This window comes from Zea mays, chromosome 9 (genome assembly GCF_902167145.1).
Source record: "Zea mays cultivar B73 chromosome 9, Zm-B73-REFERENCE-NAM-5.0, whole genome shotgun sequence".
Classification (NCBI taxonomy): Eukaryota; Viridiplantae; Streptophyta; class Magnoliopsida; order Poales; family Poaceae; genus Zea; species Zea mays.
In genome coordinates, this window is record NC_050104.1 from 73,071,352 (window position 1) to 73,092,987 (window position 21,636).

Here is a 21,636-nt window from a genome sequence, read left to right on the forward strand (position 1 = left end):
ACGCTACCATGCCCGAGGGGTTCGGTCCCGAGACCTCCAGGTGGGCGACTTGGTGCTTCGGCTGCGACAAGACGCCCGAGGGCGTCACAAGCTCACGCCTCCCTGGGAAGGGCCATTCATCATCGCCAAGATTTTGAAGCCCGGAACATACAAGCTGGCCAACAGTCAAGGCGAGGTCTACAGCAACGCTTGGAACATCCGACAGCTACGTCGCTTCTACCCTTAAGATGTTTTCAAGTCGTTCATACACCTCGTTTACATACGCTAATAAAGTCTAACCATCAAGGAAGGGTCAGCCTTGCCTCGGCAAAGCCCGACCCTCCCTCGGGGGCTAGAAGGGGCGAACCCCCTCTGCGTCAAAATTTTCCTCGGAAAAAGCCTTTCATCAAAACGACTTTCGCGTCTCCTGGCTATATCAGTAACAGGACCCCAAGAAACGAATAAGAGTGCATGTAAGTGGCAAGGCCGACCGAGCCGAGGGACTCCTAAGCCTCTAGGATACGGATACCTCACTCGTCACCTACCGCGAAAAATAACTCTTACTTGGGGTCAGCCATCAGTGGGGGAGCAGCAGCACCCTTGGCGTCGACTCCACCTTTGGCGGAATCCGACCCGGCCTCGGACGGCAACACGGTCGGAGGATCTCCACCTCGAAGGAACCTGTTGGCACCACGCATGGGCCATCGCCGCTAGGGTCTCCTCCGGGAACCCAGCCCGAGCAGACGGCTCGACCGGCCGCTCCGTAGCCTCAGCCAGCTGTCCCCCGAGGACATCAGCCCGGCTCGTGGCCTCGGCAACCCGACTCCGGCGTCGGTCCCGCTAGTGGACGGCCCGGACAGGCTCCGGCCAACGAAGCTTCTTTTCGAGCCATCTCTGCCTTTGTCCGTGCTGGCACCGCTGCCTCCGGCTCTGGCTCATCGTAGAGCGGCCGAGGGTTTCTTTAACTAAGCAAGAGAAGCCTCGGGCGGCAAGGCCGACCGAGCCGAGGGACTCCTACGCCTCCGGGATACAGATACCTCACTCGTCACCTTCGCACGAGGCAACTCACACTTGGTTAAGCGGTTCGGCTAGCCGACAGGCGAGTCCTAGTGCTCGAAATGAGGAAAAAACACGGCTTCACGCCAAATTACATACATGTTCAGGCCCCGACAGCCACAATGAACAGACACCGGCACTCAAGGTGCCATTACAAACGGAACTCTGGTTCCGCCCCCGCAGGTACGAACAACCCCCACGTTGGAGGGCCTGCGGGGCGACGAAACCCCAGGTGGCTCGCCGACGCCCGCTCCGGCAGCAGCGACAATGACCTCCGCTCCGGGTGGCCAAACAGCAGCAGCGATGGCCTCAGGGCGGACGCTGCTACAACGAGCCCCTCGCCCACGTCCCCACTCGAGGGGCGAGGACAAGCTATCAAAGCCAAAGAGCCGGAGGCCCGGAGCGCGGATGGTGGCGGTGATCCCGTCGGCGACGAGGACTTCTTCAGCCACCACCACCTTAGCGCCGACGACGGAAGCCATCTGCCCACCGGCAGATCCCCACTCGGATCCTCCCGGACGGGCGAGCACCGACCTCCGCGTAGAGGCGTCGTACCGGAGCAAAGGCAGGACAGCCCAAGAACACGAACGCCGCCCTAGCAGCGCGCGACGTCTTGGGCGGTCCTCCGGTGCGCGCGGCGCGATAACCGCTCGTGCGGTGGGAGGGGGCATCGGGAGCCGAGCCAGAGCCAGCTGAGCCAGCGAGCCCAACGCGCTGAAGCTGACGACGCTCGCGACCGACCGGCCCCGCGTTGTCGGAGTCTGCCCCTCCCGCTAGGCCGGTGAGCGCCCTCTCCCCTGAATGCTAAGGGAGAAGGTGACCCACGAACCCACGCGGGAGGTAGAGCTCCGGCTCAGCCCGGCCTCCGCCCCGGCCAGGATGATGAACATCCTTGAAGTTGAGGGCGGGGCAGAGGCCGCAGCCCGGCTCGCTTCTCCCCACCATCGAACTGGTGGTCACCGTCTTGGGTGACCACCGGCGAGGGGATGCAGTCGGGCTGCCTGATGAAAATCCTTGAAGCCGAGCGATGGCCGAAAGGTACCAACTTCCGCGAAGTTGCGTTCCTCCAACGATGACAAGACGGAAGAACCGCGGGTGCCCCCCATCCGAGGGCTCGGAAGGTGGAAGGGCGCAATGCATGAAGGGAGTGCGAAGACATGGTTGCCATCCAAGGGGGTCACCCCCCTTTTTAAAGGCGACTCTCCCCACTTGCGTCCTCAGCCGTCACGGACTGAGTCTTCACCAACACGCTCCAAGATCCTCCCCCTACGACACGGGGGCTGGGTCCCACACGTCATGCAAGCTGGCCCAGGACAGAAGGAGCCAAACCGCCGCGCGCGGAGCGCACAACAGCCCAGCGGTTACAAGCGCTCCTCCACTTTCCCCAGACCAGCGGGTGAAAGGGCGGACCGCCATGCAGGCGGCATGCAACCGCACCAAGGGGGCGCACCCTTTCAACTCCGACGCGTCCAGCATGGGGGCCCAGGCCCACACGTCATGTAACCGGCGCGTCGGTTACTACGTGCGAGAAGCTGCACCGCCACTTGCGCCAGTATCGCGCCTTCTCGACTGCGGAACCAGTGCCGCGACTCGAGGCAACCCTGCGCATGACCCAACAGTGCCAACCGAGCGCATCGACACGGGTCAGTCAGCCGCGGGAGAAGGCGCGATGGTCAATATGGCCAAAAGTGGGCCGGCGGTAATGGCGGCGGCAGGCGGGCGAAAGCAGCGGTCACGTCGTCTGCAGGCTCACGTCCCCTCCTGGGACAGCGAGAGAGCCCTCTCCCACGGAGTGAAGACGACGCGCCCGTGTTCCGTTCCTCGAACGGCTCGCGCACGCACAACGGCTGCCCCGCGAACCACACGTCCCGTCGCATTAGCTCTGCGGCAGGGCAGGCGGCACCTTTGGCAGGCGAAGCAGGCGACGCTTCACCTCCGCCATAATGACCGCGTCAAAAAAGGTGCGCCACGTCGTTCGATTTCTGTAACGCCCCGAATTTCGAGTTGAATTTTTTTTCTTTTCTCTATCGCTCGCTAAATTCGGGCGTTACCTCTCTTTCCCATTTCTTTTCGCAAAAACCCTACCTATTTCCAAAATTTCAAGTCATATGATAATAATAAACCCTAGAGATTTTCTATTTTGTTTGTTGCATCATGTCGGATCACGAATTTTCGTTGTTTGATTGAGAGAGTTTGTGAATCATGCATTCTAGTGATGTATTATGGCTAGAATAGGGAAAAATAAATAGAAAAAAACCCCTTCTCCTCTTTTGGGCCGTTTCTCCTGCGCGCGGCCCAGCCTGGCCTCTTTCCCCCCCCCCCCCCCCCCCTCTTCTCTCTCGTTTTGGGCCGGCTCGGCACCTGCGGCCCAGCCGCTCTCCTTTTCCCCCGGCCCGCGAAAACCTCCTCGCCTTGGGCCGTTTGGCTGGCGCGCGGCCCAGTCGCCCAACGGCTCGCCCGCCCCCTTCGCCTGCACGTGCGCGGGGCAGTTGCCCAGCCGCCGCCGCCTCTGTGCGTGGGGCCCGCCTGTAAGCCTCGCGGTCGTCCCCTGTTCATCTCCTCCCTCCCACGAACTCGCGTTTTTCTCTCTCTCGCAAATCGCTCGCCCCGACGCCCCTCTTCCTCCATCGCCCGGCTGCAGGAAAAACCGCCGCCGTCCGCACGCGCCCTCGCCCACGGTGAGCCCGTCCTGCTCCCCTTCGCCCCGTCCCCTTCCCCCACCGTTCCTCACCACGGCGCGCTCGGCGCGGCGGATGTCGCGGCGTGGCGGCGCGCGGCTCGCTCGCCCGCTTCCCCGGCCTCCGGCGCTCGGCCGTGGTGGCGCGGCCCCTGCGCGCTCGCCCCGACCCCCTCCCCCTCCTCCATCGCGTCCGTCTGGCTGGCGCGGCCCGGCGCGGCGTGCCCGCCGCGGCCCCGGCTCGGCCTTGCGCGCAGCCATGGTGGCTCACCCGCCCGTGGTCGGCCCGGCCCCAGCCTGCGCGCGGCCTCGCGGCCTCGTCCGCAGCTCGTCCGCAGCTCGCCGGCGCGCCCCCGGCGTCCCCGGCGCCCCCTGCGTCCCCAGCCCTGGCCTCGGCGGCTCGCCCGCGAGCCCGCCGTGGCGCGGCCCCTGCGCGCCCGCCCACTCCCTTCGGCGTGGCGGCGCGGCGTGCCTGGAGCGGCACCTGCGCGCGACGCGCGACTCGCCTGCCCGCTCCCCTGGCTCGGCCAGCGCCCGTCGCGGCCTGCGCCCGGCCTCGGCGTGGCATGCCCGTGGCCGTCCGGCGCAGCCTGCCCGCGTAGCTCGTCCACAGCGTGCCCGCTGCTCGCGTTCGCGGCGCGTTCGCGACCCCCGGCGTGGCGCGTTCGCGGCCCCTGCTCGACGTAGAGTGCCTCTTGCATCTTAGTTCGTCCGTAGCGCGCTCATAGCAGCCTGCGCGGTTTGCTCGTGGCGACTCGCTCGCGCGCGTGGCTGGTCCATCCCCGGCTCGCCCGCATCGGCTTGTACGGGGCACAGCCAACCCGTTCACGCGATAATCACATGTGTAGTGGCTTGTAGCTTTGTGCACGTGATAATACACATGTTTTGGCTCTCGTTATGCGTAGTTTCGCACGGCGACTCCTTACACCACCTAAGTTTGCTAATATTGATCGGTTCATGTTAGGGAGCGACACATTAACTAAACGTAGAATTAATTATGCTTAAATATTAACCATAGTTGCACCTGCATTAAATATCGATTATTATAACTACATGAAATAAAGTGTTTAAGTTCATTCTCTCGCCAAACATGAGCATAGCGAGTTGTCGAGTATGGTAAGGGTTATGTTATTCTCCCTACTTCAAATGGTCGTTAGCACTAGCCATATGTCGTGTGCATGATTATGGGATTCACCTTTTTGTGTGGTGTATTGTTTACCTTTCTGTTTTGAAATGTGAATGTATGATTGTGTTCGCATAGAGAGCGATCTGGTCGAGGAACCCGAAGAGCTCGCAGGAGAAGCCCCTGAGCAACAGTCGGTTGGTGGAGGCAAGTGTCCCTTGACCTATCTCTGTCCTATTCATTCTTTAATTTACCTCCCGCATTACACATTTATGCCTAAGGATGTACTAGCTTTGTTATCCATGTCCTTGTTTACCTATTCGGGTTGGATTATTATTGTTTAGCTTTATGCTATTGCTCAAACTCTAATCAATGAACATGATGAGATTATCTATGATATGCTGTTTTCCCTTCTCTTATTATGATGTTACTTGTGGCCTTTAAGGGGGCTCGAGCGGTTTCTCGAGTGCCTCTCCGTAAGGACCTGTTCTATGGATGACCGCCCGGGAAAACAGTGCAACCATGAGGGTGGAATGGGATGCCCCTAGCTGAATAATTAGAGGATCCGGGGTGTAGTTTGCTTCGCCGTCGTGCCGTCAATGGGGCTCGGTGTATGCGGCTCGCTCTGCCAGGGTTGATTTGTCCCTTGGGGAGGAGTGCGGTACATTTAGGAAACCTAACGGGCGGCTACAGCCCCGGGGAATCTTTGTAAAGGCTATGTAGTGATGCCCTGCTGGGTCACCTTGGTAGTGATCAATGGAGAGTCATGATCTCCTGGCAGAATGGGAATCACGGCTTGTGGGTAAAGTGCACAACCTCTGCAGAGTGTTTGAAAACTGATATATCAGCCGTGCTCGCGGTTATGAGCGGCCAAGGGAGCTCCAGTGATTAGTGGTACTTGATCAGAGACCTTATGGTACAGGTAGCTACGAGATTGATGGTTCTGGTTATGACTATGGTGCTGGTAAGTGGTATTCTTTCCGTTTGGAAAGGGTACATCGGGCTAATAACTTGGGTTAATGCTAAAACCTGGCTATCTATTAGTAAATAATAATCTGACCAACTAAAAGCAACTGCTTGACTTATCCCCACATAAAGCTAGTCCACTACAGCCAAACAGGATACTTGCTGAGTATGTTGATGTGTACTCACCCTTGCTCTACACACCAAACCCCCCCCCATCCCCAGGTTGTCAGCATTGCAACCACTGCTCAGGCGAAGATGAAGCTGTGGAATGAGACTTTCAAGAGTTCCAAGACTACGACGAGTTCTAGGCGTGGGTTAGCGGCAACCCCCAGTCGGCTGCCTGTGAAGGCCGCGTTTATCTACGTTTCTTTCCCGCACTTTGATTTATTGTAAGGACTATATGGACGTCTCAGACGTATGATGTAATCGACTATTATTTCCCCTTTTAATACTATTTGAGCACTGTGTGATGATGTCCATGTTATGTAACCGCTGTGTACGTGAATAACTGATCCTGGCACGTACATGGTTCGCATTCGGTTTGCCTTCTAAAACCGGGTGTGACATAAGTGGTATCAGAGCCAGGCTGACTGTAGGACCGCTAACCTAGAATAGAAAGGTCGTTCTAAGGACTATAGACCTCAGTCCCTGCCTTGACTTTGATATCCCTTCAAAAGTTGGTCATACCGACCAAACCTATGTTCTACTATATAATATACCTTGCTGAAAATTGTGTTTTATTATAATCCTTCATTTACTTATGATTCATTATTTGTTGGTCATATTAATTTTGTTCTCACTCTTTTGCTTGCGATGTCTTTTGTAGATGGCTCGACTTAGACACACTGCACGAAAGTCCGTCATCCCCTTCTTACCCTCCCGCCTTGCTGAGCGCCCGCTTCGCCGTCCCGTGGCCGGACAGTCCAGCCACTTGGAGAGATTGCACCACCGCCTGCATGAGGAGCAGGAACGTCGACGACAGGAGCAGCAGGGCTCTTCCTTCTCGCTCCAGCAGGAGATAGAGTCCGTGAGGAGCTGCTCCCCCGTGCTTCCTCTGGAGGCGCCCCCTGCACCACCACTGGGCGCCCCAGCCTCTGGAGTAGCTGCTGGAGGAGACCCAGACGACGGAGGCGGCGACGACAGCTCGAGCCACGACACCGACTTCTCTGCTAACCATGAGCCGGAAGGATGGGTTGCTCGACCCATCACTCGCGACGCTGCTCGCGGGTGTCACTTCCACGACGCGCTCGACACCCTGCTATGTCGGGCACTTAACCGGCGTACTTGGTCCATCGAGTATCGCTGTGTGGTCTACCAGCATAGTCGCGGGGTCTACCCGGACCGCTGGGAGGCGACCTGCTTGGTGCGCCGTCCGGAGAACAGTCTCCAGGGTGCTGAGGTCTGCTCAGAGCACTATTCTATCTCTGAGCGGGACTCAGCTGAGGCGGCCATGCAAGATGCTGCACGGCGTGCGCTTTCGCACTACTGCTCGGTCCTCGGTGGGGTAGCTGACGGTCTTGACCTGAAGTATTACCCCCGCCGTCCATCTGGCAGCACAGGAGGCGTGATTGTCTCACCTGTCGGTGAGGACAATCCTAGGTTGAGCAGCACAGTCAACCTAGCCGCCGTGCTAAACACGGAGCTGGACCATGCATTAGACGAGCTGAGTAGGGCTCGTGCTGAGATCGCCCTGCTGCGGGCTGAGCGCGCGGAACGTCGTCACCTGGATGGTGGTTCCCCCGCTCCCGTTGGGACTCAGCACCCGTACCGCTTCCCTCGGCGTGGACACCAGTCTTATGGCAACCCCGACTGCAAGACCAAGATAGACTTGGAACCATAGATTGTCAGTGTGGAGTCTTGTAATAAGTGCTTAATACAGAAGTTTTACTCTTAGTCTTAGTCTCAGTTTTAGCATTAGTCTCGCTCTTAGTTAGTCTTAGTTAGATAGGGTAGTTTGCTATATCCTGTGCATTTATGTTTGTCATGATGAACTATGTTTGGTTTGGATCTTTGTAATGACTGTCACCAGAGTGTGGGTATCCCCTACATTTTGGTTTACCTATTATGTTAATGGAGTTAGCTATATAGTTGGGAAACCTTTTATTCCACGTTCCTCTTTATCTGAGAAGTTGTGTGGTCTGTGTTGGAGATCAGTGAGGATGCTCATCTGTTCAGTGCTGTTGAAGAATTCCATACTCTTTTCTTATGCTGCAAGATTTGCAGGATCAGTTCTGATGTGTGGTTGCATTCTGCAGATGTCAGAGAACAGGCGCAGAGGAGGAAGGCGTGCTCAACAGGAGCAGGCCGCTCAGCAGGAGGAGGTGCCCCAGCAACAGCACCTGCCGCCCCCGCCTCCGATGTCGATCGAGCAGATGTTTCTGATGCAGACTCAGGCAGTTCAAGTCATCGGTCAGACTCTGGCCGCCATTCAGCAGTAGCAGCAATAGCAGCAGGCCCCACCTCAGCCTCAGATGCCTCAGATGCCCAGAGACAAGCGTGCTGAATTCATGAGAGGTCATCCACCAACGTTCGCTCATTCTTCTGACCCCATGGATGCTGAAGACTGGCTGCGCACTGTGGAGCGGGAGTTGCACACCGCTCAGTGTGATGACAGGGAGAAAGTCCTGTACGGTCCCCGTCTGTTGAGAGGAGCAGCTCAGTCATGGTGGGAGTCTTACCTCGCCACCCATGCCCACCCCGACGCCATCACCTGGGAAGAGTTCAGAGGTAGCTTTCGTCAGTACCATGTACCTGCAGGTCTGATGACAGTGAAAAAGGAGGAGTTCCTGGCTCTCAAACAAGGGTCATCGTCTGTTAGTGAATACCGGGACATATTTCTGCAGCTGTCTCGCTATGCTCCTGAGGATGTCAACACCGACGCCAAGCGGCAGTACCGTTTCCTGAGAGGCTTGGTTGACCCTCTGCATTATCAGCTGATGAATCACACCTTCCCGACGTTCCAGCACCTGATTGACAGAGCAATCATGACAGAAAGGAAGCGTAAAGAGATGGAGGATCGTAAGCGTAAGATCAGTGGACCCCAGCCTGGAAGCAACAATCGTCCTCGTTTCTCAGGCAATCAACCTCAGCAGTTCAGGCAGAACCAGCGTCCACCTCAGCAGCAGCAGCAATTCCAAAGGCAGTATCCTCAGCACCAGTACCAGAACCGTCAGAGCAATCAGTCAGGAGGTCAGTTTCAGAGGCAGAATCAGCAAGCACCTCGTCTTCCTGCCCCAGCAACCCAGCAGAACAATCAGGCAGCACCAGCTCAGGTTGGATACAGAGCATGTTTCCACTGTGGAGAGCAAGGCCACTGGGTGATGCAATGTCCGAAGAAGGCAGCCCAGCAACAGTCAGGCCCCAATGCCCCAGCAAAGCAGAATGTGTCTCAGCCTGGCGCAGGCAACCGCTCTCAGCCACGCTATAATCATGGAAGACTGAATCACTTGGAGGCTGAAGCAGTTCAGGACACCCCCGGTATGATAGTAGGTACGTTCCCAGTCGACTCCCATATTGCAGAAGTGTTATTTGATACTGGAGCAACGCATTCTTTCATTACTGCATCATGGGTAGAAGCATATAATCTTCCAATTACTACCATGTCAACCCCCATTCAAATTGACTCAGCCGGTGGTAGGATTCGAGCCGATAGCATTTGTTTGAATGTATGTGTGGGTATAAGGGGGATAGTGTTTCCCGCCAACCTTATAGTAATGGGTACTCAGGGAATAGATGTCATCCTAGGGATGAATTGGCTAGATAAGTATCAGGCAGTTATCAGTTGTGATCAAAGGACCATCAAGTTGGTGTCCCCACTAGGAGATGAAGTGGTGACCGAGTTAGTCCCGCCTGAGCCAAAGAAAGGAAGTTGTTATCAGATAGCTGTCGATAGCAGTGAAGTAGACCCAATTGAGAGTATCAGGGTTGTGTCCGAGTTCCCAGATGTGTTTCCAAAGGACTTACCGGGTATGCCACCAGAGCGGAAAGTTGAGTTTGCTATAGAGCTTCTTCCTGGAACCGCCCCTATCTTCAAGAGAGCTTACAGAATATCTGGACCAGAGTTGGTTGAACTTAAGAAGCAAATTGATGAGCTGTCAGAGAAAGGTTACATCCGGCCAAGCACCTCGCCTTGGGCCGCCCCTGTCCTATTTGTGGAGAAGAAAGATGGCACCAAAAGGATGTGTATTGATTATCGAGCTTTGAATGAGGTCACGATCAAGAACAAGTATCCCTTGCCCAGAATAGAAGATCTGTTCGACCAGTTGAGAGGAGCCAATGTGTTCTCCAAGATTGATCTGAGGTCAGGTTATCATCAGCTCAGGATCCGACCTTCGGATATTCCGAAGACAGCATTCATTACCAAGTATGGGTTGTATGAGTTAACAGTGATGTCTTTTGGTTTGACCAATGCACCAGCGTTCTTCATGAACTTGATGAACAGTGTATTCATGGATTATCTTGATAAGTTTGTGGTGGTATTCATTGATGACATTCTGATTTATTCTCAAAGCGAAGAAGAGCATGCAGATCATTTGAGGATGGTATTGCAGAGATTGCGAGAGCACCAGTTGTATGCAAAGTTGAGCAAATGTGAATTTTGGATCAATGAGGTCCTGTTCTTGGGTCACATAATCAACAAAGAAGGATTGGCTGTGGATCCGAAGAAAGTGGCAGACATTCTGAACTGGAAAGCGCCAACAGATGCTCGAGGAATCAAGAGCTTCATTGGAATGGCCGGATATTATCGACGATTCATTGAAGGGTTTTCGAAGATTGCGAAACCAATGACAGCGTTGCTAGGCAACAAGGTTGAGTTCAAGTGGACCCAGAAATGTTAAGAGGCCTTCGAAACGCTGAAAGAAAAGTTGACTACAGCGCCTGTCCTAGTCTTGCCTGATGTGCACAAGCCCTTCTCGGTGTATTGTGATGCTTGTTACACAGGTTTGGGATGCGTGTTGATGCAAGAGGGAAGAGTTGTGGCCTACTCGTCCCGACAGTTGAAGGTTCATGAGAAGAACTACCCAATCCATGATCTAGAGTTGGCAGCAGTGGTTCACGCACTGAAGACATGGAGGCACTATCTGTATGGACAGAAATGTGATGTTTACACAGACCACAAGAGTCTGAAGTACATATTCACTCAGTCAGAGTTGAATATGAGGCAGCGAAGATGGTTAGAGTTGATCAAAGACTATGAATTGGAGATTCACTACCATCCAGGCAAAGCAAACGTAGTGGTAGATGCTTTGAGCAGGAAGAGTCAAGTCAATCTGATGGTCGCTCATCCAATGCCTTATGAGTTGGCCAAGGAGTTCGACAGGTTGAGTCTCGAATTTCTGAACAATTCGCGAGGAGTCACAGTTGAATTGGAACCTACCCTGGAGCGGGAAATCAAAGAAGCGCAGAAGAATGATGAGAAGATCAGTGAGATCCGGCGACTGAATCTAGAAGGCAAAGGCAAAGATTTTCGAGAAGATGTAGAAGGCGTGATATGGTTCAAAGACCGCTTGTGTGTTCCTAATGTCCAGTCTATTCGGGAGTTGATCCTCTAGGAAGCTCATGAGACAGCCTATTCGATTCACCCTGGTAGTGAGAAGATGTATCAGGATCTGAAGAAGAAATTCTGGTGGTACGGAATGAAGAGGGAAATCGCAGAACATGTGGCTATGTGCGATAGTTGCCGAAGAATTAAGGCAGAGCACCAGAGACCTGCTGGATTGTTGCAACCGTTGCAGATCCCTCGGTGGAAATGGGATGAAATCGGTATGGATTTCATAGTCGGATTGCCTCGCACTCGAGCCGGCTACGATTCCATTTGGGTAGTAGTGGACCGCTTGACCAAGTCAGCCCACTTCATACCTGTCAAGACCAACTACAGCAGTGCAGTATTGGCAGAATTGTATATGTCTCGAATCGTTTGTCTTCATGGTGTGCCAAAGAAGATAGTGTCAGACAGAGGAACGCAGTTCACCTCTCATTTCTGGCAGCAGTTGCATGAAGCCTTGGGCACACATCTGAATTTCAGTTCAGCTTACCACCCGCAGACAGATGGTCAGACCGAAAGAACCAATCAAATTCTTGAAGACATGTTGAGAGCTTGTGCGTTGCAAGATCAGTCCGGATGGGACAAGCGATTGCCTTATGCAGAGTTCTCCTATAACAACAGCTACCAGGCCAGTTTGAAGATGTCACCATTTCAGGCGCTCTATGGGAGGAGTTGTAGAACTCCGTTGCAATGGGATCAGCCTGGAGAGAAGCAAGTGTTTGGGCCAGACATTCTGCTGGAAGCTGAAGAGAACATCAAGATGGTCCGAGAGAATCTGAAGATAGCGCAATCAAGGCAGCGAAGCTATGCAGACACAAGAAGAAGAGAACTGAGTTTTGAAGTCAGAGACTTTGTCTATCTGAAAGTGTCACCGATCAGAGGAGTTAGAAGGTTCGGAGTGAAAGGCAAGCTAGCACCCCGCTACATTGGTCCGTATCAGATTCTTGCAAGACGTGGAGAAGTGGCTTACCAGCTCAACTTGCCAGAGAATATGTCCGCAGTGCATGATGTCTTTCATGTGTCTCAGTTGAAGAAGTGCTTGCGTGTGCCAGAAGAGCAGTTGCCAGTGGAAGGTCTTGAAGTCCAAGAGGACTTGACCTACGTTGAGAAGCCAGTGCAAATCCTTGAAACCGCAGACAGAGTCACTCGAAGGAAAACCATCAGAATGTGCAAAGTCAGATGGAATCACCATTCAGAGGAGGAAGCAACCTGGGAGCGTGAAGATGATCTGATGGCCAAATACCCTGAGCTCTTTGCTAGCCAACCTTGAATCTCGAGGGCGAGATTCTTTTAAGGGGGTAGGTTTGTAACGCCCCGAATTTCGAGTTGAATTTTTTTTTCTTTTCTCTATCGCTCGCTAAATTCGGGCGTTACCTCTCTTTCCCATTTCTTTTCGCAAAAACCCAACCTATTTCCAAAATTTCAAGTCATATGATAATAATAAACCCTAGAGATTTTCTATTTTGTTTGTTGCATCATGTCGGATCACGAATTTTCGTTGTTTGATTGAGAGAGTTTGTGAATCATGCATTCTAGTGATGTATTATGGCTAGAATAGGGAAAAATAAATAGAAAAAACCCCTTCTCCTCTTTTGGGCCGTTTCTCCTGCGCGCGGCCCAGCCTGGCCTCTTCCCCCCCCCCCCCCCTCTTCTCTCTCGTTTTGGGTCGGCTCGGCGCCTGCGGCCAGCCGCTCTCCTTTTCCCCCGGCCCGCGAAAACCTCCTCGCCTTGGGCCGTTTGGCTGGCGCGCGGCCCAGTCGCCCAACGGCTCGCCCGCCCCTTCGCCTGCGCGCGCGCGGGGCAGTTGCCCAGCCGCCGCCGCCTCTGCGCGTGGGGCCCGCCTGTAAGCCTCGCGGTCGTCCCCTGTTCATCTCCTCCCTCCCACGAACTCGCGTTTTTCTCTCTCTCTCGCGCGCAAATCGCTCGCCCCGACGCCCCTCTTCCTCCATCGCCCGGCTGCAGGAAAAACCGCCGCCGTCCGCATGCGCCCTCGCCCACGGTGAGCCCGTCCTGCTCCCCTTCGCCCCGTCCCCTTCCCCCACCGTTCCTCACCACGGCGCGCTCGGCGCGGCGGATGTCGCGGCGTGGCGGTGCGCGGCTCGCCCGCCCGCTTCCCCGGCCTCCGGCGCTCGGCCGTGGTGGCGCGGCCCCTGCGCGCTCGCCCCGACCCCCTCCCCCTCCTCCATCGCGTCTGTCTGGCTGGCGCGGCCTGGCGTGGCGTGCCCGCCGCGGCCCCGGCTCGGCCTTGCGCGCAGCCATGGCGGCTCACCCGCCCGTGGTCGGCCCGGCCCCAGCCTGCGCGCGGCCTCGCGGCCTCGTCCGCAGCTCGCCGGCGCGCCCCCGGCGTCCCCGGCGCCCCCTACGTCCCTAGGCCTGGCCTCGGCGGCTCGCCCGCGAGCCCGCCGTGGCGCGGCCCCTGCGCGCCCGCCCACTCCCTTCGGCGTGCGGCGCGGCGTGCCCGGCGCGGCCCCTGCGCGCGGCGCGCGACTCGCCTGCCCTCTCCCCTGGCTCGGCCAGCGCCCGTCGCGGCCTGCGCCCGGCCTCGGCGTGGTGTGCCCGTGGCCGCCCAGCGCAGCCTGCCCGCGCAGCTCGTCCGCGGCGTGCCCGCTGCTCGCGTTCGCGACCCCCGGCGTGGCGCGTTCGCGGCCCCTGCTCGACGTAGAGTGCCTCTTGCGTCTTAGTTCGTCCGTAGCGCGCTCACAGCAGCCTGCGCGGTTTGCTCGTGGCGACTCGCTCGCGCGCGTGGCTGGTCCATCCCCGGCTCGCCTGCATCGGCTTGTACGGGGCACAGCCAACCCGTTCACGCGATAATCACATGTGTAGTGGCTTGTAGCTTTGTGCACGTGATAATACACATGTTTTAGCTCTCGTTATGCGTAGTTTCGCACGGCGACTCCTTACACCACCTAAGTTTGCTAACATTGATCGGTTCATGTTAGGGAGCGACACATTAACTAAACGTAGAATTAATTATGCTTAAATATTAACCATAGTTGCACCTGCATTAAATATCGGTTATTATAACTACATGAAATAAAGTGTTTAAGTTCATTCTCTCGCCAAACATGAGCATAGCGAGTTGTCGAGTATGGTAAGGGTTATGTTATTCTCCCTACTTCAAATGGTTGTTAGCACTAGCCATATGTCGTGTGCATGATTATGGGATTCACCTTTTTGTGTGGTGTATTGTTTACCTTTCTGTTTTGAAATGTGAATGTATGATTGTGTTCGCATAGAGAGCGATCTGGTCGAGGAACCCGAAGAGCTCGCAGGAGAAGCCCCTGAGCAACAGTCGGTTAGTGGAGGCAAGTGTCCCTTGACCTATCTCTGTCCTATTCATTCTTTAATTCACCTCCCGCATTACACATTTATGCCTAAGGATGTACTAGCTTTGTTATCCATGTCCTTGTTTACCTATTCGGGTTGGATTATTATTGTTTAGCTTTATTCTATTGCTCAAACTCTAATCAATGAACATGATGAGATTATCTATGATACGCTGTTTTCCCTTCTCTTATTATGATGTTACTTGTGGCCTTTAAGGGGGCTCGAGCGGTTTCTCGAGTGCCTCTCCGTAAGGACCTGTTATATGGATGACTGCCCGGGAAAACAGTGCAACCATGAGGGTGGAATGGGATGCCCCTAGCTGAATAATTAGAGGATCCGGGGTGTAGTTCGCTTCGCCGTCGTGCCGTCAATGTGGCTCGGTGTATGCGGCTCGCTCTGCCAGGGTTGATTTGTCCCTTGGGGAGGAGTGCGGTACATTTAGGAAACCTAACGGGCGGCTACAGCCCCAGGGAATCTTTGTAAAGGCTATGTAGTGATGCCCTGCTGGGTCACCTTGGTAGTGATCAATGGAGAGTCATGATCTCCGGGCAGAATGGGAATCACGGCTTGTGGGTAAAGTGCACAACCTCTGCAGAGTGTTTGAAAACTGATATATCAGCCGTGCTCGCGGTTATGAGCGGCCAAGGGAGCTCCAGTGATTAGTGGTACTTGATCAGAGACCTTATGGTACAGGTAGCTACGAGATTGATGGTTCTGGTTATGACTATGGTGCTGGAAAGTGGAATTCTTTCCGTTTGGAAAGGGTACATTGGGCTAATAAGTTGGGTTAATGCTAAAACCTGGCTATCTATTAGTAAATAATAATCTGACCAACTAAAAGCAACTGCTTGACTTATCCCCACATAAAGCTAGTCCACTACAGTCAAACAGGATACTTGCTGAGTATGTTGATGTGTACTCACCCTTGCTCTACACACCAAACCCCCCCCCCCCCATCCCCAGGTTGTCAGCATTGCAACCACTGCTCAGGCGAAGATGAAGCTGTGGAAGGAGACTTTCAAGAGTTCCAAGACTACGACGAGTTCTAGGCGTGGGTTAGCGGCAACCCCCAGTCGGCTGCCTGTGAAGGCCGCGTTTATCTACGTTTCTTTCCCGCACTTTGATTTATTGTAAGGACTATATGGACGTCTCAGACGTATGATGTAATCGACTATTATTTCCCCTTTTAATACTATTTGAGCACTATGTGATGATGTCCATGTTATGTAACCGCTGTGTACGTGAATAACTGATCCTGGCACGTACATGGTTCGCATTCGGTTTGCCTTCTAAAACCGGGTGTGACAATTTCGTATCCTTTTCCTCTTCCTCTTTCTCTCTCTTGCTATAGGGACCGGGAAAGGGGATACTCCAAAAGGGATCCTTCTTCGCGAAGGAAGCGGGCCCCGAGCCCCCCTACTGATCAGAGGTTCGAAGGCTGGCCCCTCGGAAGGGTACGACAGCCGCCTCAGAGCACTCAGGCTCCGAGCCCTCCTACTGATCAGAGGTTCGAATGTTGGCCCCTCAGAAGGGTTCGACAGCCGCCTCAGAGCACTCGGGCTCCGCGCCCACCACTGGTCAGAGGTTCGAAGGCTGGCCCCTCGGATGGGTTCGATAGCCGCCTCAAGCCACTCGGGCTCCGCGCCCACTACTGATCAGGGGTTCGTAGGCTGGCCCCCGAAGGGTTCGACAGCCGCCTCAGAGCACGCAGAGCGAGGGATGACTCTAGGTACGTTCGATACACAACCAAGGCTCGGGCTACGCTCCCGAGGTACCCTAGGACATTTCCGAGACCAGCGGGAGCGATTTTGTAACGGAATCCCATCAGAGGGAGGCATCGAGCCCTCGGACCCTACCAAACGGGACCGGGTCCGGCAAATCACCTGCAGGTAGTTTTGGAGCGCGCCTCTGGGCCACTAGCCGACCCTTATCGAACAGGGCACGGGCGTCCACTCGGATCACCCGCTAGCAACTCACTGGAGACACCATGTTCGGCGCCCTCCGAGGGCAACATGGCGCTTTCCCCCCTCCTCCTTGCGAAAAGGCGACGCAGGGGCGTATGAAAAAAGCCGAGTCTGCCCTTGACCGTCCTCTCGCTCTGTGCGGAGGCTCGGGGGCTGCTCTCGCAAACCCGGCTCCGGCCAAACCGTTGACAGCATCAACATACCAGCCCGAGAACTTGGAACCTGACTGTGCACCCGGGCTACGGCTAGTTCGCATGAGGGAACAACCAGACCGGTCGAAGCATCACGAAACGCGCTAAGACCTCGAAGGAGTCAAACCACTCCTCCGAGGCCTCGGGGGCTACACCCGGCGGGTGTGCTCGCGCGCACCCACCAGAACGAAACGCAACCGAGAAAGGTCGGTCCCCTTGCAAAAAAAGTGCGACAAAAGCCTCCAAGCGAGTATCAACACTCCCTTCGAGGCTCAGGGGCTACTGTCGGGAACCATAATTAGGGGTACCCCCAAGACTCCTAATCTCAGCTGGTAACCCCCATCAGCACAAAGTTGCAAAGGCCTGATGGGCGCGATTAAGGTCAAGGCTCAGTCCACTCAAGGGACACGATCTCGCCTCGCCTGAGCCCAGCCTCGGGCAAAGGCAGCCGACCCCGGAGGATTCACGTCTCGCCCGAGGGCCCCCTCAAGCGACGGACACACCTTCGGCTCGCCCGAGGCCCAGTCTTCGTGGAGAAGCAACCTTGGCCAAATCGCCACGCCAACCGACCGTATCGCAGGAGCATTTAATGCAAGGATCGACTGACACCTTATCCTGACGCGCGCTCCTCAGTCGACAGAGCCGAAGTGACCACAGTCACTTCGCCGCTCCACTGACCGACCTGACAGGAAAGCAGCGCCGCCTGCCCCACTCCGATTGTTGTGCCACTCGACAGAGTGAGGCTGACAGCAGCTAAGTCCAGCCTCGGGCGCCATGGGAAGCTCTGCCTCGCCCGACCTAGGGCTCGAACTCAGCCTCGACCCCGGAAGACGGACTCCGCCTCGCCCGACCCCAGGGCTCGGACTCAGCCTTGGCCTCAGAAGACGGTCTCCGCCTCGCCCGACCCCAAGGCTCGGACTCAGCCTCGGCCTCGAAAGACGGTCTCCGCCTCGCCCGACCCCAGGGCTCGGACTCAGCCTCGGAAGACGGTCTCCGCCTCGCCCGACCCTAGGGCTCGGACTCAGCCTCGTCATCGGAAGACGAACTCCGCCTCACCCGACCCCAGGGCTCAGGTTCGACCTCGACCTCGGGGGAGCCTTCGCCTCGCCCGACCTCAGGCTCGGACCCGCCACGACACAGGGAAGGCCATCATTACCCTACCCCTAGCTAGCTCAGGCTACGGGGAACAAGACCGACGTCCCATCTGGCTCGCCCCGGTAAACAAGTAATGATGGCACCCCGCGTGCTCCATGACGACGGTGGCTCTCAGCCCCTTACGGAAGCAAGGAGATGTCAGCAAGGATCCGACAGCCCCGACAGCTGTACTTCCACAAGGCTCAAGCGCTCCTCCGACGGCCACGACATCACATGAACAGGGCGCCAAAACCTCCCCGGCTGCCACGACGGCATGTACTTAGGGCTCTAGCTCCTCTCTGCTAGACACGTTAGCACACTGCTACACCCCCCATTGTACACCTGGGCCCTCTCCTTACGCCTATAAAAGGAAGGTCCAGGGCTCTCATACGAAAAGGTTGGACGCGCGGGAGAACGGGCTGGCGGACAGTCTCTCTCTCTCCCTCGCGGACGCTTGTAACCCCCCTACTGCAAGCGCACCCTACCTGGGCGCAGGGCAACACGGAGGCCGCGGGATTCCCCTTTGCCTGTCTCTTCCCCCCTTCGTGCTCTGTCTCATGCCGACCCATCTGGGCTAGGACACGCGGCGACAATTTACTTGTCGGTCCAGGGAACCTTCCCGTGCGTGCAGCCAGCCTTCAGGAAAGCGGTAGCCGTGCCTCGAGAAGCTAGAAGGGCGCAGAAATCAGCATGCCCAGCAATAACTTCATCAAGTGCATCAACTTCGCCCTCAATGTATTCCAAGGTGCTTGGCAGGTTTTCAGCTGAAGGTGTAAACTTATCAGAGCTGGCTCCAATTGAGTGAAACACATCATTCAGCCATTGTACACATCGGCTGCCGAAATCTAAGCATTTCTCCTGAAGCTCCTTCAATGATTTTTGCAAATTTGAATTCTTCTCGATTTCGGTCTTGAGACTTGTTTCGAGATTCTTCTTTTCCTGCTCAGATTTTTCTGACTTTATAAGTAATTCATTGTTTAGTTTGTCATTTTCGGCTTGGGTCTCAGCCAGTGAACCTTCCATAGAATGAATAACGAAGTCTTTCTTTTCCAAGGCAGCTTCGTGTTCTTTAACTTTGATTTCAAGGTCTTGAATGATGAAGTCCTTTTTCTTCAGAGCAGCTTCGTAATTTTCGACTTTGTCTTCTAGATCTTTGATGGTAGCTTTGTTTTTCTCCTCTTCAAGATCTTGTTGCATTCTCAGCACTTTACTTAGTAGTATACTCTGCCAAAACAACCTTCGTTAGAAAACATATTAATTCAAAAAACAATAAAAAGTTGAGTTTTTATCTTGAAATTAGCATAGAGCAAGCTATCGGCAATATGCTGTCGCTGGTACCTGCAGAGGTCTGCCTCTATCTTCGGCAGGCCAACGCTTTTTGAGAAAGTCCTAACAACCTTGGCCTCGGTTCGATTCCGAAGGCATCTTAGCTTCCCTTCATTCACTCCACCAAATAGCAGAGACCCTGGGTTGTATCCGCAGGATATAGCATATTTCTTTAGCTCTTCTTTTTCAGCGTCTGTTAACTCTTGTCCAAGTATATCTTGAAAATTAAAATTTTCTTCTTCCAAAGTGTCTTCAATCTGCTCTTTTCCTTTTTCAGTTGTCGTGTTCACCGCAACCGCAGCAGCTTCTTCTTCAGCCATTCTCAGAAGTATATTGTCAATATCGCCAAGTGTGGTTTCTAGATTAGGATCTTCGGTGATCCCGGTTTCGGCTCCGGTAGCTTCGGCTTCAGTGGTTGCCCCGGTAGCTTCGGCTCCGGTGGCTTCGGCTCTGGTAGCTTCGGCTCCGGTGGCTTCGGCTCCGGTGGTTTCGGCTCTGGTGGCTGTGGTTTCGGCAGTGACAATTTTTGACGCCGACGTCGGTGGCGGTGTCTGATGAATGACATCGGCCACTTGGATAATTCTTCGTTTTTTCGGCTTTGCTGGACTTTCTGTTGCCGAAGCTTCTTTGTCCTTCTGAAAAAACTTCGTCAGTTCTGGTGCCAGCGGACTTAGCCTGGTAGGCAAAGGTTCAGTCATTACCTTCAGAATCTCTTCCACTTCGGCAGCAGAAGGTGTTGCAGGAGTTTCCTCCTCTCGGGTCGACGTCTTTGGTTTTGGGGATGCAGCTTTCCTTTTCTTCGGAGCAGCTATCTTCGGCTCAGGGCTCAGTTTTTCAGAAATTTTCTTGTCCTTTTTAGCCAATTTGGTGCCTTCTTTTTCAAGGGCGCTGGCAATCCTCTTTCTCTTCGGGCCTTCGGCATCTCCGCCCAGTTGCTCATAGTCAGGGTAATCAAAATTTAAGGCATCCAGTACACGATTCAATCTTCGTTTCGGACGTGTGCCGAAGGCTGCAGTCATTAATTGATCTTCTTTCTTAGAGTAATTGCTGAGGATCTCGTTGCACATAATTTCAATGGTGGTCAACCACTCTTGGCAGGGTGCTTTAAAATGTTTCTTAAACTTGTAGTGATAAGGCAATCGAACAAGTTCCCCCTTCTTCTTTTCTCCTTCTAGCTTCGGCATCTCCCACTCCCTCAGTGTTGGGAACACCTTAAAAGCCAAAAAATCCTGCACTAGGTCTCTAGTGCCAATATGATCTGAAATCACTCGAAATTCAGCCAAAGCAGTTTGACTCGGGCTTCCCATTATCATGTTGCATCGGGGCCTCGTCTCTCCGAAGGATAATTCTAGCGGGCTCTGGACCAGTTTATCTTCATCTTCATCAACTTTAACATAAAACCATTCAGACTTCCATCCGGCTGGCCATTTGCTTCGGTAGCTTATCACTGGAAACTTCGAAGTCTTACGATAAGCAAAGTTGTAACAGCCAAAATTCTCGTGCAGACCATCTCCTCTGGCTTTAGTCTGATAGTGTAGTTCATGAACTCAGCAGAAACCTTCATCGAATGGTTCCACTCCCTGGCTACGAAGGGCCCAAATGTAAACACTTAATCTAACAATAGCATTGGGGGTCAGCTAATGAAGGTAAATCCCAAACTTCTTCAGTACAATAGCAATCATCCTATTCAGGGGGAACCTTAGACCAGCTTTAAGAAAACTTTTGAAGACTACTACCTCGTCCTTTCCTGGCTTTGGGATAGTTTCCTCTCCACCAAAACGAATTAATTCCTTCTTGGCCTCACTAAAATAACTCATCTTCACCATTTTAGAAAGATCAGCTTCAGAAATGGTGGACTTTCCAAAGTCCAAATGACTAGGTTTACTTGGCATCCTACAGCTGTACTCATCTTCGGAACCAGCTTCTTCAACATCAGCTTGTGTTGCTTCGGCAGCAAGTGTGTCCTCTGATGAAACCAGCCCAGAACGCCTCATTGCTTCGGAAATCGGAACAGTTTCAGCGGCTTCGGTCTCATCCCCATCACGCTCAACCCTAGCAGTGGAGCGTACTCTGGCCATTTGATTTTAAATTTCTTGAAAATTCCTTGGAAATTAATAACCTTTTTTCTGAAGCTCTTCTCGTAACGAAGCAGAATCCAAACTAGAGCTTCGTTTGAATGCAAAAGTCAAGCTTCGGCTACGGTTAAATTTTTGGCAGCAAAACAGTGCAATAGCAATGAATGTTGTGGTAACTTCACACCTACCTGTCTGTTTATATAGTGCTGCAGGTAAGAAGGTGAATCGTCAAGATTTTTACACCGAACAAGCAGTCGCTCGCACCCACTGAAC